Consider the following 18,358-nt stretch of genomic DNA (forward strand, 5'->3'; position numbering starts at 1 on the left):
AAGATTAAATAACAAAATAATGAGAACTAAAAATCATTGAAGGATTATAAACAGGTTAACAAAGTATAAAAACTGTAAACACACACACACACACACACACACGCACAATGTAAAAAATGCTGGGTTTCACACAGTTCCTTTAAGTTTTCCCAACACAAATTGATACAGATCATTAATCGAATACGTCACATCCAGCAGAAACAGCGTCAACACGCCACATATTAATAAAAAAAGAGCTGTGATTGAATTAATGAGCTGTAACTCAGGATGAGAGTCAGGATCATATTAGAGATCAGCATTAGTATTATCTGTGCTGGTGTTAAACTATTAACTTGTGGCTAATGTTTTAACAACAGCATTATAAAAACATTTAGATGGGAGAGGAGTGGCAATGCTTTATTGTTAATGTGGAGCTGATTTATCATTTACAATTGCTGACAATTTCAGTGTCATATATTAGTCATAAATGCCCCAAAATGGGGTTGAAGAGGAATGGACAGAATGACCAGTGTGTGCGTGTGTGTGTGAGTGTGTGTGTGTGCGTGTGTGTGTGTGTGTGTGTTCATGCCAGATAATTCATGTTTAATGTGCAGACCAGTCACACAGCCACCATCTGTCTAATTCAGCCTGCTCTGACACACACACACACGCACACACACACACACACACACACACACACACACACTCGTCTCAGAGATTTGCTTTATCGTGTTGATCAACAACTGGACCGATGGCAGATGTTACGTGATGCTGGATTATATAATCAAGAAAACTGAACGGGCGCTGCATGGTGGCTCAGTGGTTAGAACTGTGGCCTCACAGCAGGAACGTTGCTGGTTTAAGTCCCGGCTGGGTCAGTTGGCGTTTCTGTGTGGAGTTTGCCGTGTTGGTGTGGGTTTCCTCCGGGTGCTCCGGTTTCCCCCACAGTCCAAACACAAGCGCTATAGGGGAATTGAATAAGCTAAACTGACTGTAGTGTATGTGTGTGTCTGTAAATGAGTGTGTATGGGTGTTTCCCAGTACTGGGTTGCAGCTGGAAGGGCATCCGCTGCATAAAACATATGCTGGAATAGTTGGCGGTTCATTCTGCTGTGGCGACCCTTAATAAATAAAAGGACTATAGCCGAAGGAAAATGAATGACAACTGTGAATGACCAATCACACCACAGATCTATCCACTTTATTTTTCATACATTCATTCATTCATTTTCTTTTCGGCTTAGTCCCTTTATTAATCTGGGGTCGCCACAGCGGAATGAACCGCCTATTTTTCATGCAATGCATTTTTAATGTATATTGTTATATTACTTTTTATTTATTTCCATGGCAACTTAAATGTGTTGAGACTTCCAGTCTCATTTACTTACATGAATTCTTTGTTTTCTTTTCTTATAATATTCATTCAATTCATGTATATTTACACTCACCGGCCACTTTATTAGGTACAACTTACTAGTACCGGGCTGGACCCCTTTTGCCTTTAGAACTGCCTTAATCCTTCATGGCGTAGATTCAACAAGATACTGGAAATATTCCTCAGAGATTTTGCTCCATATTGACATGACAGCATCACGCAGTTGCTGCAGATTTTTCGGCTGCACATCCATGATGCCAATCTCCCGTTCCACCACATCCCAAAGGTGCTCTATTGGATTGAGCTCTGGTGACTGTGGAGGCCATTTGAGTACAGTGAACTCATTGTCATGTTCAAGAAACCAGTCTGAGATGATTCACGCTTTATGACATGGTGCGTTATCCTGCTGGAAGTAGCCATCAGAAGATGGAGACACTGTGCTCATAAAGGGATGGACATGGTCAGCAACAATACTCAGGTAGGCTGTGGCGTTGACACGATGCTCAATTGGTACTAATGGACCCAAAGTGTGCCAAGAAAATCTCCCCCACACCATTACAGCACCACCACCAGCCTGAACCGCTGATACAAGGCAGGATGGATCCATGCTTTCATGTTGTTGACGCTAAATTCTGAGCCGACCATCCGAATGTGGCAGCAGAAATAGAGACTCATCAGACCAGGCAACATTTCTCCAATCTTATATTATCCAATAAGATGGTTGTGCGTGAAAATCTCAGTAGATCAGCAGTTTCTGAAATACTCAGAGCAGCCCGTCTTACACCAATAACCATGCCACGTTCAAAGTCACTTAAATCCCCTTTCATCCCCATTCTGATGCACGCTTTGAACTGCAGCAGATCTTCTTGACCATGTCTACATGCATTGAGTTGTTTCCATGTGATTGGCTGATTATAAATTTGCGTTAACAAGCAGATGGACAGGTATACCTAATAAAGTGGCCGGTGAGTGTGTGTGTTCTTATCTGATTCTTATCTTGGATTACAGCTCATTAATTTAATCACAGCTCATGTTTTTTATTAAGTTGTGGCGTGTTGACACTGTTTCTGCTGGATGTGACGTGTTCTCCAGCATCATTAATACAGTGCTGAGGAGACTCAGGATGTAAACTCTTTCAGCATGCAGTCGCTACGTGTTAGCCAATCATTACTGAACTCATTTCAGTTCAGAGGTTTTAGAGACAAGGTTTTCTGAAAGTCTTAAATCTCAAAATGACCTCAGGGTTTTCACTTATGACATATGAGACACATTGGATTATGAGAATATAGGTTTAACTATTTATTGGGTGAAAAAAGCATATATTAGGATTGATTACATATACAGTCAAGCCAAATTATTCATACCCCAGGCAAATTCTGACTTAACTCTTTTGTTCAACGGTCATAAAAGCATAACATTTATAAAGTTTTGTAATGTATCGCTTCAGGCCCTATAAAGTGTTAATAATGAATGGGTTATAATGATTGTTTTTAACAGAGATGCATTTAGAGGCCTATAAATGATATGTAATGAAGAAGTGGAATGGAAATGAATGTAGCAGGATTTATTTATTTATTTAATTAAATGTAACAAATTTTATACTTATAATTGTTATTTATATATAATTTTATATTATATAATGTTATATTATTGCATTTAAATGTGACAAAATATACTGTTGTTCTTAAATATGAATATGTAATGTTCTATATATATATATGTGTGTGTGTGTGTGTGTGTGTGTGTGTGTGTGTGTGTGTGTATATATATATATATAGTTTGTTTGTTTGTTTACTTATTTAACATTTAATTTTATTTTATTGTGGTTTATTATATTAATTAATAGTTTATGTAAAGTTGCATCATGGGATCTTGAGCTCTTATTTTCTATTATTTTGTATTTACATTTTTACTATTATATTTCAAGAGCAGAGTACTGCACTGCAAATCATTCTGATGCTTTTTAATATTATATTTCTATATACATATTTTCCTTATTCCTAATATATTTTCAAACTAATAATAATATTAATAAATACACTTTTAAAGCCCACATGAACTCAAAATTTACAATGTTTATTTTGCCAACACACGTATAATCTTACGGTAAACATTTAATCTAATTTAATTGCACAAAAACTGTTTATTTTGGTAATCTTTAATCAAACCTGACCATTTGCTTCCACTTTGAAATGCCAGTCCTTCTCTGAGGACTCTGATTGGGCGAAATATGCTTAGCCACGCCCCTTCAACCATTAGTTAATGATAAAAGGAGGCAACAGTATCTGTATGCAGCCTTTATGATGCATCGCTCAGAGATGCAATGTCAGACACAATGCACTCAATGGAGCTAGTGACGTCACTGTTAGGGGTGGGGTCAGGTGAGCGCATTAAAAAGCATCGGATGCAGCTCAGACTGCATCTGCACCAAGTCTGCAGCCAGACCCCTCTCAAAGGAGGAGCTCAAAATAAAAATGCCCCCTAGTAAATATTCTGTTTAATTGGAAATGCATGATCATCAATTTCAGTTGACTCGGACTTTAAATTATTTATTGAGCAAAGATCAAGGTCCCAAAATGCAATTCAACCATGTAAATAAATAAAAACACCCATATTTACTATATATAGTTGCATATATTTTGTTAATATAGTGTAAAGCTGTCTTTAAATGCTCTGTTTCTTGTCTGCCGCTCAGCTTTTCTCTGTGGTCAGGCTGACCGGTTCCTCCTTCAGGAGTTTGGCACGAGCGCTGTGCCGTTTTTCTGCCTGTATTTAGGCTTCAGAAAAGCGGCGCAGCTCAGTGCCCTGTCTTTACCGTCTGTGTGCTTGTCTGCGGGGTCAATGGAGACGCAGGTGTTCATCACACACGCTAACACACACACACCACAGTGCCTTAAACGACACAACACAACGCTAGTGATGATCTGAAGTCGCATTTCAGAGGTACGCTTTCATTCTTATACAGCTGAAGCACAATTATTAGCAAATTAGTTTTCAAATATTTCCCAGTTAATGTTTAACAGATTCAGTTTTTCACAGTTCATTCATTCATTCTCTTTTCGGCTTGGTTCCTTTATTAATCTGGGGTTGCCACAGCGGAATGAACCACCAACTAATCCAGCATATGTTTTACACAGCGGATGCCCTTTCATTTCTCACAGTATTTCCTCTAGTATTTTTTCTTCTGGAGAAAGTCTTGTTTCTCTTATTTAGGCTAGAATATAAGCTGTTTGGATTTTTTTAACCCATTTTAAGGTCAATAATATTAGCCCTCTTATGCAATATTTGTTTTGGATTATCTACAGAACAAACCACTGCAATTACTTGCCTAATTACCCTAACTTTACCCTTATTAACCTAGTTAAGCCTTTAAATGTCACTTTAAGCTGAATACTAGTGTCTTGAAGAATATCTAGTCTAATATTATGTGCTGTCATCATGGCGAAGATAAAGAAATCAGTTATTAGAGATGAGTTATTAAAACTATTATGATTAGAAATGTGTTAAAAAAACTCTCTGTTAAACAGAAATTGGGGAAAATATATACAGTGGGCTAATAATTCTGACTTTAACTGTATAGACACCCAACCTGCCTGCATCCATCTGATTTACTGCTCTTTTTGCTATCATTTAGTCTTTGTTTTACTCTCTTTTTTATTTTGACTTCAGATCAGTTGAGTATATGTTTTCTCCTTCCCACACCATCGTACGCTCCTCATGTTTTATTTCCAGCATTCAATGAAAGTCAGACCGGCCACAGAGCGACAGAGAATAAACGACCTGCAGCGAGAATGCCAATAATTCCTCAGGAAAGGGAAATTAGGCAAGTTTTCCACTTTTATTCGATAAATATTGAGCGGAGGCAGAAACGAGATGCTTGTGAAGTTGTCACCGATGAGCTGAAACAGAGAATCACACTGACATACAGCTGAAGTCAATATTATTAGCCCTCCTGTTATTTCTGTTTTAAATATTTCCCAAATGATGTTGAACAGATTCAGGAATTTTTCACAGTATTTTCTATAATATATTTTCTAATGGAGAAAGTCTTATTTGCTTTATTTCGGCTAGAATAAAAGCAGTTCTTAATTGTTTTAAACCAATGTTATGGTCAATATTATTAGCCCCCTTAAGCAATATTAGTTTTGGATTGTCTCCAGAACAAACCACTGTTATACAATGACTTGCCTAATTACCCTAACTTTACCCTAATTACCCCAGTTAAGCCTTTAAATGTCACTTTAAGCTGAATACTAGTGTCTTGAAGAATATCTAGTCTAATATTATGTGCTGTCATCATGGCAAAGAGAAAATAAATCAGTTATTAAAACTATTATAGAAATGTGTTGAATTACATCTCTCCGTTAAACAGATATTGGGGGGGGGGGGTATACAGGGTGTGCTAATAATTCTGTCTTCAACTGTTTGTTCGATAAAAATTGAACCACAAACTCAGGGTTTAATAATTATAGATCAGCATTAGCTAATGTATCATTAACATCCAAATTCATGCTTGTTAACGTTAGTTAATGCACCGTGAGTTAACATGAACTAACAATGAATGATTGTATTTACATTAAAGGTGATTAAAAATCAATTGAATCTTATTTAATCTTTAAATAAACTGTTTAAACACAGTTGTGTGGCACCAGTGAGTGAATATAAGCAGCTTCTAATGGTTCAAATGTATTAACTTCAGGCTTTATACTCAGTCTTTATAAAACAGTCTGCAGATTGACATTCTCCAATTCGACGAGTAAAACTAATCTCGTCCCACCGGTCTAATAATGTATAGTTGAGAGTGAATAAATACTGAATAAACTCCCTTTAAAGGGCACCTATTATGCAAAAATCACTTTTGTAAGCAGTTTTAACACAGTTGTGTGGCGATATAGCCAGCTTATAATGATAAAGATGAATTAATTCTATATTTCTATAATCAGACTGGATGTAAACAGTCTGCAAAAACACTTTGATTGACATTCTCCCTTTGTATGTGTCATCAGAGGGGAAGAGCCCCGCCCACTAGTGACTATCCCTCATTAGCATAGGACGTTAATCTTGTTTGTGAATCTGCCACTATGCTGAGATACAGGCATTTGTAGCTCCGCCCTCTTTTGTAAAGAGCAGTCGCATTTGAATTTAAAGCGACAGTCACCGAAACTCCACAATTAGGATCAAAGCCTTAAAGGGTCAGTTTCAGAGAGCTATACAGCATTATCTGTGTGGTATTTTGAGCTGAAACCTCACACACACTCATCAGAGACTTATTTTACATCTTGTATAAAGGGGCATATTAGATCTCCTTAAACTAACATTAACAAATAATAATAAATACTGTAATAAATGTATTGTTCATTGTTTGTCCATGTTAATGTTATTGTAAAGTGTTAAACTAATAAATGGAGAAAAAAATCACGAGTCAAAAGATACAGGCAACTATTAGTTAAATAACTATTAATATTAATAACTAAATAATATTTTAGTGCAACATTGAGTTGAGTTTTATTTTCCGACACTGACCACTGAACAGGGCACTCAGTGGTTAGCACTGTGGCCTCACAGCAAGAAGGTCGCTGGTTGGAGTCCCAGCTGGGTCAGTTGGCATTTCTGTGTGGAGTTTGCATGTTCTCCCCGTGTTGGCGTGGGTTTCCACCGGATGCTCCGGTTTCCCACCACAGTCCAAACACATGCGCCGTAGTTTATGAGTGTGAATGAGAGTGAATGGGTGTTTCACAGTACTGGATTGCAGCTGGAAGGGCATCTGCTGCGTAAAACATATGCTGGAATAGTTGGTGATTCATTCCACTGTGGCGACCCCTAATGAATAAGCTGAAGGAAAGCGAATGAATGAATGACCATGAACATGTTTGCTTGAAATGCATGCAGTCCTTGATTCTTTGCTGCAATAAATAAAATTGATTTTCCATTCCAAAACATTTTCAGAAAGATGATAAGAGCTCGTCATAACTGTCCTTGACATGCATAAATCTGGAGCTTGTCAGATTTGCTTGTGTTTGTTAGTCACATGTGGTTTGCAGGCTTTAATTTGCATCATGGTTTACAGTAAACCATCTTGATGCCATTATGCATCATGTACTCTAAATACAATGGGTTGATTTAACCCAAAAGCTTTGGGTCAAATATGGACAAACGCAATATTAGGTCCATTATTGCAATTAAAGGGAGAGTTCATACAAAAAATGTTAATTCTGTCATCATTAACTTGTTCCAAACCTTTAGGAGTTTCTTTTTTCTGTTCCAAACATTAATTCATTAATTTAACACAAAAGAAGATATTTTGAAGAATGCTGAAAACCTGTAACCATTGACTTTTTATTTGTTTTTCCTACTGTGGAAGTCAATGATTCCAGCTCTATTCAGAATATCTTGTTTTGTTTTGAGTAATTAAACGAACAAATGAATGAATGAATGAATGAATGAATGAATGCTAAAAGCCTGTAACCATTGACTTCCATAGTCTTTCTAGACTTCCATTGACTTTCCTTTTAATGAAGTCAATGTTTACATGTTTCCAGCTGTATTCAACATGTTTTTTTTGTGTTAAATAAATAGACAAACAAATAAACAAACAAATAAACAAACAATCAAACAAACAAATAAATAAATAAACAAATAAATAAATAAATAAATATTTGGAAACACTTAAGTATATAGTGAGTACATCTTCATTTTTGGATGAACTATCCCTTTAAATTAGTTAAACTTTTTAACCCAGTGGTTGGGTTTTGTCCATATTTGACCCAACGTTGAGTTAAACAACCCAGCTTTTTTATTTTTTGAGTAAAGCCTGTTTCTTCTGTTCAACACAAAGGAAGATATTTTGAAGAATGCTGAAAACCTGTAACCATTGAATTTTTGATAGTATTTGTTTTTCCTACTATGGAAGTCAATGGTTACACGTTTACAGCTCTGTTCAAAATATATTTTTGTGTTAAACAACCAAACAAACAAACAATAAAATAAACAAACCACACAAATAAATAACTAAATGTTTGGAAACACAAGTGTATAATGTGTACATCTTCATTTTTGGATGAACTATCCCTTAAATTGAAGTTATACTTTTTAACCCAGTGGTTGGGTTTTGCCCATATTTAACCCAACATTTAGTCAAACAACCCAGCTTTTTTTTAAAGCCTGTTTCTACTGTTTTTTTAAATAAAGCCTGTTTTTTTTTGTTGAATACAAATGAAGATATTTTGAAGAATGCTGAAAACCTGTAACCATTGAGTGTTTAAAACTGTAATATGAATCATGTACTCAACCTTCAACACACGTCTCCTTGTCTTTCAGACTGAAAGAAGCACACTGCAGCCTGCTAAAGGATGTCTAAATGAACGTCTGTGAAGAATAAAAAACTTTGAGGAGCTCAACAGAAACTCGACATCCAGACGTGGACAACCCTGACATCCAGATAATACCACACTGATTCATTAGCAGCGGCTTTTCTGTTGAAGAAACAGAGCGGATACATAACTGTTCACGTTTTTAACACGCTCTGTGTGCATATATAATAATAAAATTAGTAGATCTGTTTTTTTTCTTGTGGAGTTTCCACAGCTGAATTACAAATGTAGTCAAACAGTCTGAACCAAAAGCGAGCAAAAATATTTAAAGGGGACCTAATATACAAGATGTAAAATAAGTCTCTGATGAGTGTGTGTGAAGTTTTAGCTCAAAATATCACACAGATAATGTTGTATAGCTCTCTGAAACTGACCCTTTTAGGCTTTGATCCTAATTGTGCCATTTTGGTGACTGTCGCTTTAAATTCAAATGAGACTGCTTTTTTTTATAAGAGGGCGGAGCTACAAATGCCTGTGTGTCAGCATAGTGGCAGATTCACAAACAAGACTAACGTCCTATGCTAATGAGGGAGAGATGGTCAATAGTGGGCGGGGCTTTCCCCCTCTGATGACACGTATAAATGTCAATCAAAGTGTTTCTGCAGACTGTTTATATCAAGTCTGATTATAACAAATACAGTTAGTACATGTTTACCATTAGAAGCTGCATATATTCACACACTGTTGGCACACAACTGTGTTTACACCCCTTATAAAAGTGATTTTTCATAATAGGACCCCTTTAAATAAGACAGCTTAATTTATTTCTGTAAGACTTTATTTTAAGGTGTCTTGTTACACATGTTCTATACTAGAATACTAGTGTATTTACATGCCTAATTACATGTAACTAATCCTAACAGTCTAGCCCTATGCATATACATGTCTTTATTTAATATTACTCAGTAATTACACTTTAACAAAGACACATTAAAATAAAGTGCAACCAGCAGATATGTTATTAATATTATGAATCAAACTGGGCGGAACCTGTGGCTCAGTGGTTAACACTGTTGCCTCACAGCAAGAAGGTTGCTGGTTTAAGTCCCGGCTGGGTCAGTTGGCATTTCTGTGTGGAGTTTGCATGTTCTCCCCGTGTTGGCGTGGGTTTCCTTCGGGTGCTTCGGTTTCCCCCCACAGTCCAAACACATGCGCCGTAGTTTATGAGTGTGTGAATGAGAATGAATGGGTGTTTCCCAGTACTGGGTTGCAGCTGGAAGGGCATCTGCTGAGTAAAACTTATGAGAAAAAAATTGAGACATTAAAAATGCACTTTATTTGTTCAAACTAATCTAGCAGGAGAGATTTTGATGGCTTTCAGTGGAAGTTTCATTGTTAATTCATTGATATCATCATATGTGAGTGACAAAAATGGCCTGTTTCATCTGTACCATGTGTAATTTGTGAATGAACATCACTGGATCATCATCAGAGGCGCTCTTGTGAACATATTTGCATATTTAACAATGACATTTAACAGTGAATTTGCTGAAAAATCATCAGTAAACAGCATTGAGGAACACACAAACCACATCAGGTGACAGAAATGGAGGAAAAAACAGGAATTAAGTGAATGAAAAAGACGAGTTCTTGATAAAGCTGTGGACAATTAATCATATCGTTATGTAAATATTCCTTCTTTAATCAAAAAATACATTCAGTAAGCTGTCAGAAAGTGTCTCAGGATATCTGTATTTACAACTGATCTGACCAGAATTAATGCACGACTTATACAGCTCAATAAGTGGATTAATTTACTGTAAATCATGCCATTTATTTCTTTATTTACTTTCTTTATTAATATGCACAAATGATTTCATTAATACATATTGATTGCATAACTGATGCTGTCTTGCATGTTGTAAATCTCTCCGTCCTGCTATTTTATGCACATGTTGTTGTTAATACTGTACATAAGTGTAAAAAATGAATTTTAATAAAATGTTTATGAACCAAAAAGTTACACTCACACATACAACACGCTGTTTTTGTTTGTTTTGGACACAACCAGCAAGCTCATTTATATGCATTTTAATTTTGACCTATAAAATATGATGTTTAAAGGTATAATACATTTGTGAACTTAATAATAAAAAAACTACAACTTTTTCAAGAAGTGTTGTTATTTACTTCTGTTTCAGTGCATCTTAAAAGTCACCATGAAAGTATATAGATATTTTATACAACAGTTCTCTCTGGTTCTCGAATCTGATTGGCTGATAGTCTTGAGACATCAACTCACACAGCCTCTTTACACTTATGTACTACTCCACCCACATGACAAGCAGAGGAATAAGCTCACTACAGTCTGACAAATATTGCAGCTGTGTAATAACATAATGTACTTTTGAGGCATTTCACGCAAGAGTATAGTTGTTTAGATTGCAACAATGCAGTTTTTTTATAAGGACAGCGCCATTCAGCACGACGGCGGCCATCAGCAGAGCAAAGAAATTGACGGGTGACCGTCCCAAGATGGCGACAGAGACCGCATATTGAGTCCTGAGGGAGAAAAACAGCCTAAATTTCAAACTACAGCTGAACAAATCATGATAGAAGAGGTAAGTGACATTCTAAGTCGATCTCTCTCTTTTGTATGTTGTAGTGCTGTATTTATACCATAGTAATAGCAGTGTTTGCTTTGGCTTTTTCGATGTTAATTATTGTTATATCCTGATTGCAACAGGAAAATTTCTCTAGGCTAATGGCATTTCATGCTGTTTAATCATATAGTCTTAAAATGTGAGCAAAATTTGTCATGATTATCCTCAAGAATCATTTAAACACTAGCTCTAAAGGGACATTTGTGAATGTGAGCAACGGTTTCTATTGCTCTGACGGTCAGCTGCAATGTGAATGAATGGCGGAAGAAAGTAGTTCCTCATACAAAAGGGTTTTTGAGACTCTCCGTGTTTAATTCTCTTATTTATACACACGATCTATGTTGCACACTTTTTAACCTCATATGTTTGACCTGGAATGACCTGCGTCTGCTGTCTATCCTGGGAGACTCCACCATCTGCTTGAAATGGATTGCGAAAAGCCTGTCTGTGCATTTAATGGCCACTCAGCAGTAATTACAGACCACAAACAAGCCAGAGATGTCTGATAAAGCAGCATTAAATGATATAACACAGGCTCTCTCCGTCTCCCACACTTATGTTGTCCTCCATCAAGCAGCTCTATCAGGAAGCTCCCTTTTTTCCATTCATTCCAGAGTTAAGGGGATAGTTCACTCAAAAATGAAGATTTACACCTTTTATTTACGCTCATGTGGTTAATAACCTAGTTTTTTTATTATATAAATTATGAAGTATTATGGTAAACTATGCATTTTGTGACACCATGACATAAACAATAGAGCATAATTTTAAATGAGAGACTTTTTGTCTTGTCCATATAATATATAGGCCTATAGTCATTTTGCACAGTTTAATGTCATTTAGGGCCTGGGTTTGGGCTGGACAATAATTCGATATCAATAAACATCGCGATGTGATATGATTTTTAAACCCATTTCCTGTATTTCAATATAAATTTGCATATATATATATATATATATATATATATATATATATATATATATATATATATATATATATATATATAATATTTTATTATTGTATATAAAATCTTATACATTATCACTTGCCAGTGCTCAGCCGTCAGAAAGAGTGCGATGTTACTTGCATGATGAAGTACATTACAGACACTCTGCCAGCGCTCAGCAGTTGGTTAAGCTCAGGTTAAGCTTTGTTGCTAAGTTTTAGCTACACAATAAGTGCCCTGAATACAGATGTGAATGAACAAGCTTCCACAAGTAAGAATGCCGACCAAATAGTTGATAAGAGAGGAAAGACTAATGCAGTGGTGTGGAAGTGGTTCGGCTTTTTAAGTTTAGATAAACTTTTGGTTTTGGTGCTTTGCAGCTTTAAACCAGTGGTGTCAGAAGAGAAGGCATTGATGCAGACACAGATGGCTATGAGGCGCCGTGTAGGATTTAAATCAAACTTCACTCATCAACATAACACAGGCATATTACTTGGATATGCACATATACCACTGAATGTTCAAAACATGTATGAAACTTGCACATATACATATAAACTTGATCCATGCATACACCAACGCACACACGCACGTAGATATAAACTCGATCCTTGCATAAACACCCACATTAACACACGCACGTACATCTCGATCCTTACATGTACTCCTTCCTCGCATAAACACCCAAATTAACACTCACATACACATAAACTCGCTGCAAACATATTTATCAGGAATCTGGTTATTGCAAAGCTGATGAAAAAATTTTATTATTAGAGGTATTAAATCTGTTAAATAATGAAACTGTTTTAAATAAAATAATATAAAATATTTGTCGATAAAAAGACTATATAAAATATATAAGAAATATTTAATTTAATTGGATAATTATACACAAATATAAATAGTCAGATAGAACCCTTAAAGGATGTTCAAGATGAAAAGCAACCAGAACTATCAATATACTCTATACAACTCTTTTCTATTGCAAATATTAATGTAACCTACACTCGTTTTGATTTATTATTTTTGTTATTATTCTTTTTCTATGATTGGATTCTTTTTTACGATGTGGATATCATAATTGTATTATTTTGATTGTTAAATATTCAGCATATATAAAAAAAAAAAACGCTAATAAAAAGTTTCTGTTCATCACGTTGGTCAAGCTAACCCCCACAAACTATCTCTATATATTGTTTATATATATATAAATAAGCTGAGAGTCTGAGAGTTTTATTTATTTGACAGTTTATTTAACATTTCTTGTTTGTAAAGGCTAAATACAAATAAAAAGTGAACATAATTTTTTTTTGTACTGTTTTTATTATTTTTTTAAGAAGTTGAAATAACCTGGAGGTATTATAGACTTTGCAAATTCAGTTTGCAGACATTTGTGGGCACAGACATCCATTGTGTGTGTTCTTGGCCGTTTTTTCCTGGCTTTTTAATATTGTCCATATCGATATCGGAATTATATCGTATTGACCGAAATTAAGAAATATATCATGAAAGAATTTTTTGCTATATCGTTCAGTCCTATTTACAGTTTTTTATTCTTAAATTCTTTCTGCAGCAGATTTAATTTTCTTAACCAACACAGCAATGCTCTTTCCATTTGTTGTCATCATGACATATCTAAACACTTTAATCTCCAGTGTTTAATCACATCTTGTGTTATTCATCTTCACCAAGGACCTTGTGAATGTCTCGTCAAAACACAGACAGTGACTAACATTGACTAAACACACTTTATGAAGAGTTTGCTGAGTAACGTCTGTTTCATGTCATGCTTCAAGGTCACTTAATCTCGCTGATAACTGGTTTAAGTTCATACCGTCCTGCAGACTGAAATAAACACACTGGAACATTACGGTAAAACGTAAACACTGCAAAAAAAATAGTTTTTGTGTCTAGTCCAAATATCTAAAAGAAATCTTAAATTAAGAAGCGTTTCCTAGAGATTGTCTTGTTTTCAGAAATAATATGTCAAAATTGAGTGCGTTTTTCCTTAAAACAAGCTAAATAATCTGCCAAAATAATAGTTTTTCCTTTTGACAGAGCTCCTTTTTTTAAAAAAGAAGTAAACCCCCTGCAAGTTCTGAAAGAGATCAAGCCTCAGCAAAGGTAAAGAAAAGTAATGTAAAAGTAACTCCGAAGTAACGTAAAGCATTACTTACCGAAGCCAAAGTAACTCAACATTATAATGTGTAACCTTCACCAACACTGCTTACATCCACATTCATATTTTTGTATCTGCTTGTCTGTCACGCCACAGTTTTGACTGTTTGGCGCCATCTTTTTAAGGAGTAATAGCCGTTTTAAGTTACTATTTCTTTAAGCTTTGCGTTTGACTGTTTGGCGCCATCTTTTGAAGGAAACATAGCCTATTTATGTAATTATTTCTGTAAGCTTTGTGTTTTTTTAACTGTTTGGCGCCATCTTTTTAAGGAGTAATAGCCTATTTAAGTTGTTATTTCTGTCAGCTTTACATTTTGACAGTTTGGCGACATCTTTTGAAGGGATAAAAGCCTGTTTAGGTTAGGTCGGTGTTGTTCGTTTCTGTCAGCTTTGTGTTTTTGGCGCCATCTTGTGACTGAATAATGCGCGGGCTTTTATCGGATTCCCTCAGCCGGTTTATTTACAGTCTGCTTTGTGTTTAATTAAAGAATTTATAAACTATGACGGCTCAGAACAATATTTAGCGTCAAGTTTTTAATGTTTTCTGTCAAGTAGCCATGTAATAAGCAGGATAAAGTACATCCAGGACGATTGTTTTCACAGAATAAACTCCTTAAGCTTATACAACAGTGATCCGCTAAAAAACTTACATCAATCAAACTGACAAAATATTAAGTTAAACTTTGTATAACTTTAAAAAATGTAGTTGAAATCTGATTAAAATTTAATCCAAGTCTATTTGTGTAGCGCTTTTCACAATAAATATTGTTTCAAAGCAGCTTAACAAAAGTATCACTGCATTACAATCAAATTCAGAATAGCTAAGGTTATTAGTATCATAACTTTATTAGTTACTAATAATATTAACTAATTAACTAGTACCTAATAGCTTTTAACAGTTTAAGTTATTATATATAAACATAGTTAACCTGTAGTTATGTAGTGTATAGGTGATACGTACAGTACATGTTCAGTGAAGTGTATTTGTGTATCTGTGTTGTCCTCGAAGTCTTCATTGCTTTACATCCTCTCATCATTGTCTTGATCTCAAATTTTAAGATTGTAAAGTAAGTTAAAGCAACATAAAAATATGTGTTGTCTTAACTTGTTGCCATTTCATTTTTTACACTGTACATCAACCTTTATTCTAGAATAGCCTCCTGGATGTATTTGTTCACTTATTCAGCATATATCAGGCTTTTATGATCAGTATGGAAAGTGAATGCTGGCTTTAAATCAGAGGATCTTCAAAAAGAGGAATCCCATTTGAAATGCATTCAAAAAAGCTTTTTCATGACTGTACAAACATCCTTCAGACATTAAATGTGAAGCAGCATCCAAAAGTCTTCTCATTATTCAGGATGTCTTTAAAGCTTTGGCCAAAACACACTGCTGCCACGTTCGTCTTCTCTACAGTATATCTGCTGCCTTTAGGAGTCTCAGTCACGTTGACAGCGGTTGTTAAATTACCCATTAGACGCAGTTTCCCAGAAGGTCTCCACATGGTGTGGCTCAGTTTACTGGACTTCCTTCTCAGATGATAGAAACGGCCCCTTTTACCTCTCAGACACAGTGGGAAATAGTTCAACCTTTCTTATTATTCTTTAGAAAGAGTCTAGAAAGAGTGTTTAAAAAATCTGTTAATTACAGTTTCTGTCTTTTGTGTTCTCGCTTTTGCATTATGGGATGTTGATCTATGCCTTGACATTTGATGTTGAAAATTCAACTCTACAGTTTAACAACGTGACTTTTATTGACATTTTAGTACAACCTCAAATCAGAAAAAGTTGGGATGGTCTGGAAAACGCAAATAAACAAAGGAATTAGTGATTTCCAAATTTACTTTGACTTGTATTGCATTGCAGACAATACGAACATGAAATATTTCATGTTTTGTCTGGTTAACTTCTTTTCATTTGTAAATATACATCCTTTCCTGTCATTGAGACCTGCAACGCATCCCTAAAAAGTTGTTACAGGAGCAGTTTAGGGCTAGTAATCAGGTAAATTGGTTAAATTGGTGATTGTGATTTGGTACATCAGCAGCATCCAATAAAGGTCTAGACCTTTAGGTGTAAAGATGGGCAGAGGATCGTCAGTTTGCTAACAAATAGAAAAGTATTGAAATTATTAAAAGACAATGTTCCTCAAAGAAAGACAGGAAGACATTTGGATGTTTCCAACAGTGCAGAACATCAGAGATTCAAGGAATCTGGAGGAATTTAACTAACGTAAAGGACAAGGGCACAAGCCTAAGATGAACAACTGTGATCTCTGATCCCTCAAGTGCCACTGCATCAAGAATCCTCATTCATCTATAAGCCATATCACCACATGGGCTCAGGACTACTGTGGTAAATCTTTGTATTGTGCCAAAAGGAAGCCTTTTGTTAACAGTGTCCAGAAGCGCCGTCGACTTTTCTGGTCTCAGAGGCATCTGGGATGGAGAGTCACACAGTGGAAATGTGTACGGTGGTCAGATTAATCAGTATTTCAGGTATTTTTTGGGAGAAATTGAAACAAGCTAAATAATCTGCCAGTGGGGTAAAGAAAATAATCTATTTTTGTTTTGAATTAAGATTATTTTGCTTACTCCATTGGTGGATTATTTCGCTTGCTTAATAAATTAATTAATATTAATAAATTAATTGGAAAAACTCACTTCAATTTTGACTCATTATTTCCAAAAACAATACAATGTTTTTTACTTGTCTAGAAAATGCTTCTCGCTTTAGGAAGCCTCTTTTTGCCGTGTTTTAAGTCTTTGGCAGACAGTCAATAGCAATCAAATGCATTCAAAGCAACTGGAGCTCTTGTCAGGATTAAAGAGGAAAAGAGTCGTCTTCTTTATCTGTTATATAAGCATGCGAGATTAAATTTTAATTTTTAAAAGACAAATCTAATGTGATATTCAGAGCAGACAGGGAGAAAGAGAGCATCAGGGGTGAAGTGAAAAAAATGGGTTTACAAACATTCACCAACTGAACAAGAAATACAGCACAAAACAAGGATTGTTTTTTTAATATAAGATAAATAATAAAAGGGCTGCACAGTGGCTCAATGGTTAGCACTGTGTGCCTAAGTAAGAAGGTCGCTGGTTCGAGTCCCGGCTGGGTCAGTTGCCGTTTCTGTGTGGAGTTTGCATGTTCTCCCCATATTGGCGTGGGTTTCCTCCGGGTGCTCTGGTTTCCCCCACAGTCCAAACACATGCGCTGTAGGGGATCTGATTAACTAAATTGGCCGTAGTGTATATGAGTGTTTGTGTGAATGAGTGTGCATGGGTTGTTCCCAGTAGTTGGTTGCAGCTGGAAGGGCATTTGCTTTGTAAAACATGCTGGAATAGTTGGCGGTTTATTCTGCTGTGGCAACCCCTGATAAATAAAGGACAAAGCTGAAGGAAAATGAATGAATGAATAATAAAACAGAGAGTTAAGGCATAAACTCAGATTTCTTAGAAAAAATGTCAACTTATTGAGAATGATGAGAATTATTAGAATTATGATTTTACTGAAATGTGAAAGTCAAAGGTTTGAAGAATGATAATCTATCTTGGAAGCCTCAGAATAACAAGTATAAGATCAGAATCATGAGATATTAACGCGGATAGTGAGATGTCAGAATTCTCAGAAAAAAGGCAAAATCGTGAATTAAGACTTCCAAAACATAAACGCAGAATTCAAAGGAAAAAAGTCAGAATCATAATATGGAAATTCAGAACTCAGAGAAAAATAAATAATATTGAGATGTAAATTCAGAGAAAAAAGTCCAAGCAAATAGTTTAATTCCAAGATCAGAATTACAGGAAATAGTCAGAATTTCAGCATGTAAGAGAAAAAAGGTCAGAATAGTAAGATGCAAATTCAGAATTCAGAGAAAAAATGTCAGAATCACGAGATTCAGAAGT

At 35.5% G+C, this 18,358-nt stretch overlaps 1 protein-coding gene across 1 annotated transcript in view; it reads left to right on the forward strand.

Annotated features, from left to right (window-relative positions):
* The window catches only part of LOC130245877 (uncharacterized protein C14orf132), a 29,204-nt gene extending 20,213 nt beyond the window's left edge, over window positions 1-8,991 (forward strand). Inside the window, exon 3 of the mRNA XM_056478659.1 lies at window positions 8,672-8,991. The gene's annotated coding sequence lies outside the window, so the exon portion shown is untranslated. The remainder of the gene's footprint in view (window positions 1-8,671) is intronic.
* Window positions 8,992-18,358: the final 9,367 nt, after the last annotated feature.

This window comes from Danio aesculapii, chromosome 18, assembly GCF_903798145.1.
Source record: "Danio aesculapii chromosome 18, fDanAes4.1, whole genome shotgun sequence".
In the NCBI taxonomy this organism is placed as follows: Eukaryota; Metazoa; Chordata; class Actinopteri; order Cypriniformes; family Danionidae; genus Danio; species Danio aesculapii.